This window comes from Penaeus japonicus, unplaced genomic scaffold (genome assembly GCF_977035675.1).
Source record: "Penaeus japonicus unplaced genomic scaffold, GWHDUDI00000001_assembly GWHDUDI00000025, whole genome shotgun sequence".
In the NCBI taxonomy this organism is placed as follows: domain Eukaryota; kingdom Metazoa; phylum Arthropoda; class Malacostraca; order Decapoda; family Penaeidae; genus Penaeus; species Penaeus japonicus.
The window spans coordinates 37,994,923-37,999,922 of NW_028234427.1; the positions used below are offsets into that span (position 1 = coordinate 37,994,923).

A 5,000-nucleotide genomic window follows, 5' to 3' on the forward strand; every position below is an offset into this window, starting at 1 on the left:
TAAATCGGTATTTAAAGAAATAGATAGGGAAAAGGAATAGAAAATACATTTAGAGATAAAGAGATAGAAAAATAGATAAATAGATAGATAGACAAACAGATAGATAGACAGATAGATGAATAGATAAATATATAGATAGCCATATGGATAGATAAATAGATGGATAACCAGATAATTAAATAGATAGATAAATACATAGATAAGGCATATGCATGAATAAAACAAACAAGTAAGCAAATAAACAAACAGATATACAAACAACGAATAGTTAAACAACAAAGTGAAAATAATCAAAACAAAAAACACAATTCCATCATTCTTCCCTTCAGGACCCCCCCCCCTACCCACCCCTACCCACCCACCTCACCTCCTACAGACTTCACGCCCGAAACATTTTTTCCTTCCTAGATATCAAGAGTCCTAAACGCGCCAAATCCGCGTCATAAATCGGCTGATAACATAACGAAATGCAAGTTGTTCCGAGTCCAAAGTTATGAAACAGACTTCTCCATAGCATGATGACGATGGCCACACGCACTCAAAGGATACTACCACACACACACACACACACACACACACTATGAATGAGGACCATACTCTGGCTGCGAGAGAGAGAAGAGGACCACACACACACACGCGCGCGCTCTATACAGTGACTGGGTCTTTTTAATTGATCTTAAATACACAAAAGAAGTGCGCGTGTTGATATATACACGTTTGGGATAGGGAGGTAGAGAGCGCGGGGTTATAGGAAAATATAACAATGACCATTCGAACAATTCTATTTCGGTCATGATTCGACGGTGAAGGTTTGCTATAATTGCGTGTTGATAATTCAATTATGATTTTGATTTTCTCTTGTATTATATAATCTGTAAATTGACTCTTGACTGGCCTTTTTTTATTAGCGACAATTATGCAAATTAAGGACCAATCATTGAGCGTTTAATCTGCATGAGGTATCGAAACGATGTTTGAATAAGAACTCTTTCGAAAACCTTTGTTCTGATAATTGCTAAGATTATCCAGTGATCTAGACGGACAGGAAGGAGAGAGGAATGGGCTAAATAAATCCTATAATAACCGCTAAGAGGTTTTAATAGCGGCCACATCTGCGTTTTTCCTCGGCAGAGATTGTAACGATAAAACTCAGGATCCCTTCACGTGATGACGTCACAATGTGGGAACCTGCAATACGAAGTTTCTTATTTCATATAAACAGTATTTCTATATCTGTTTATCCGTTTATCTATAGAAACTTAGTATTTAGCATGTTAGTAGACATTATTCCATATATCTATCACGGCACAAACGAAAGTTATCTCAAAGTAAAGGAAAGAAATGCAGAATGTGTGAGCAGCGAAAATCTGTTGCACTTCTGCTTCGGAGGTCCATTAGCGGACAACAGCTGACAGTCTGTCTGGCCATACACACACCCTGTATATACACTGCACGTCACCCCCAGTCTACACTACCACAACGTAATCATTTCATACCCACACAAAAAACAACATCAACATACCATTCCGACCACATTTTCGTCATCAACATACCAACATGGAGAATATTTTCCCTTTCAACTGACATTATTGTGTTATTGTTCTAGATCTTTTTTTCTACGGTATAGATAAATAATAATGTTAGGATGTCATGTAGTGGTTTGACTGTACATTGATGAATAAATGGATGATGCAGATTTTATATTTTTTCTTTGCCTGTGTCGCTCTCTTTCTTAATTTCCCTTCCTTTGTTCATATATGAATATGAATATATATATATATATATATATATATATATATATATATATATATATATATATATATATATACATACATAGAGAGAGAGACAGAGAGAGAGAGAGAAAGATACGTATGAATAATATATATATATATATATATATATATATATATATATATATATATATATATATTTATATATATATATATATATATATATATCATACACATATATCATATACATGCATTATACGTATATAGTTATAGATCGTATATATATATATATATATATATATATATATATATATATATATATATATATATACACATAGTCAGTCAGTCAGCCTAATCAAAGCGAAAACCGCACATTAGTAGAAGAGGCACCAGTTCACACCAGCAAGACTACCACAAGATAACCACATACAACACGCCCTATTACCACTTAAGCACCACATATATTACCACTTTATTAAACCTGTACTCACCCTCTCACCCTAATATTATTACCCTTGTCATTATGAATACTATTATTATCATTGTTTTTATTGTCGTTATTACTGTTATCAGCATTATCATTATCATTGTAAATAATAATTGTATTATTATCATCATTATTGTTATTGTTATAGTCATTACTGTATTCAAATGTATATTGCTATCATAATTATCATTATAATAATTATTAGTATCATTATTCATATCATCATGATTACTACTTTTATCAATATCATCGTTACTATTCTCATTATCATCATTGTTATGATCATTATTAGTATCTCCATCGCTATTACCGAGATAATCTCTATTACTATTTCGATCATCATTATCACTATCATTATTATCATCATTATTATTGATATTATCCATTCCATCACATAAGCTTAAATAAGATAAGACACATGAATTCACACACACAAACGCAAACACACACACAAAAAAAATAAATAAAAGAATTAAAAAAATAATAATAATAACAATAATAATAATAATTAATAAAACAATGAAAAATAAAATAAAATGAAAAAATAAAAAGATAAAAATCCAGTTTAACATCACCTTAAAGAAAAAAAAAGAAAAAAAAAAGAAAAAAAAAGAAAGAAAAAAAAAATATATATCCTCGACTTGCGGCTTCTTTAACCATCATTATCCGTCAAAATTATGACCCTGCTTACACCCAGACTCTTTGACCTTTTGACCTCGTATCCACGACCCGAATCACCTCATTAATGTCAAATGTTTCACCTTTATTTACACTTACACTAATAATATACGTTGTTTCCCCTCTGCCTTAGTGTTTTTCCTACTTTTGGCGATTTTCCGATATATATTTTTTAGCTTTGTTTAATTATATTGGAATAGTTTAGGTGTGTTTGTAAAAATAATATGTATATTATGTAGAATGACATATATATATATATATATATATATATATATATATATATATATATATATATACATATTTAAAAAAATATGAGACGAATGTATACGAGGGTAAATTATGAAAAAAAAGGAAAATTTCTTCAGAAAGAATAAACAAATTGGTAAATACAAGACAAGCAAGTAGTTATCCATAGGTAGTGAAAACATAATTAATAAAAGACGAAGGAAATTAATAAATATAAAATCCATTAATAAAGTAACTCTTATCCATAAGCTGCCTTGAAATAATGAATGAATTTTCCTAGCGTTTGATTTAAAAAAAAGGTTTATTCATCCTATACACATATTCACATTAATAAGCAAAAGAAATGAGTCTAAATCCATCACTGAAAAAGTCTTGATAACGATTACCTTTTGTACGCCGTTCAGTCCTTTGTGATAGAGTCTGCGGTCAGTACTCATAACTTCTGAAGGCCACACACATGCATACACACATACAAGTACACACAACACCCAACACACACATAACAAAATATGCAAACAAATAAATATACAATACACACATACAATATATATATATATATATGTATATATATATATATGTTGTGTGGTGTGTGTGTGTGTGTGTGTGTGTGTGTGTGTGTGTGTGTGTGTGTGTGTGTGTGTGTATGTGTATGTGTATATGTGTGTGTATATGTATATGTATATGTATGTGTATGTGTATGTATATGTATATGTATATACACACACATATATATATATATATATATATATATATATATATATATATATATATATATATATAAACACACGTCTTAATTTGCACGAAAACTGCAAAGAAAGTCTCGAACAACAGACAGAATCCTCGAACCCTCTCCCGAACAGTCGACATCCACCCACACTTCTTTCCCAAAACTTAACACGGATTTCGCACAATAACACGGATCATATCTCCCACTCGCGTTCGAGCCCACTGAGAAGAAGGCAGGCAGCTTAACACGGCGGAGGAAGAAGCGCCAATTCACTGCCTTTTATCTCTTAGTATTGTCTGCAGATCTTCTTTGTTTTCCAAAAGCGGTAGACAGAGGGATGAAGAAGAAGAAGAAGAAAAAATGTTTATGTGGGGATATTCAGATATTGATGATCATAAAACGGAGATTGTGAGATTTTGCTTCTGTTTGATCGTGTGTTTTTATGTGATGATGGGTGATGTGGTGTGTTAGTGGAGGTTTTAAATGTCTAATTATGTGGTGATTCATCATTGTAAGGACGATGTTTTTGACACAATACAAATGTATATTTTTGCCATAACTCTTTTGCACAAGTTTTATTTTCCTCTTCTAACAACTGTCTATTGGCTATAAATCTGTACATTTTTGGAAAATAATAAGATAAATTTATGATCTACCTAGACCATCGATCTTTGTAACGAAAAGAATTTAAAAATACAAACAAACTCACCATAGAACACACAAGTACATAATGAAAAATAAAATATTAAAAAAATGCACACATAATGTACTTACGTCTAGTTTCAAGGAGATGCACAATCACTTCAGCCAAATCCCCATTAGATTACGCCGAAATCGGAAAAAAATGGCTTAATAAAAAAAAATAACAAGGTACACCCCTCGATGAAAGTCCTCCAAAAAAACAGCCAGTGTCCATCCAAATCCACACTAAATAAATAAAAGCACAATTTAAACAATTACAACAACAAAAACCCGCGACACAAGCGCAAACTCAGCTCGAATAAATCAATGAAAAACAACGATCAACAACTGTCATAAAAACAAAACATATAGAAGTCCGCGCGATCACCTTCTGCCCAAAAGCCTCGCTCTGCCCCGCCGCGAGAGAGAAGGTCCGACACCCGCCACCAAT

General features: G+C 32.1%; 1 protein-coding gene across 5 annotated transcripts in view; it reads right to left on the reverse strand.

Annotated features, from left to right (window-relative positions):
* Positions 1-5,000, reverse strand: part of LOC122259343 (extracellular matrix organizing protein FRAS1) — a 194,887-nt gene that overhangs the window by 91,130 nt on the left and 98,757 nt on the right. For 2 of the 5 annotated variants that reach the window (XM_086551690.1, XM_086551686.1), the window contains exon 1: positions 4,938-5,000. This exon is cut by the window's right edge and continues 10 nt beyond it. The exons of the other annotated variants lie outside the window; for them this stretch is intronic. The gene's annotated coding sequence lies outside the window, so the exon portion shown is untranslated. The remainder of the gene's footprint in view (positions 1-4,937) is intronic. 5 annotated transcript variants of the gene reach the window in all.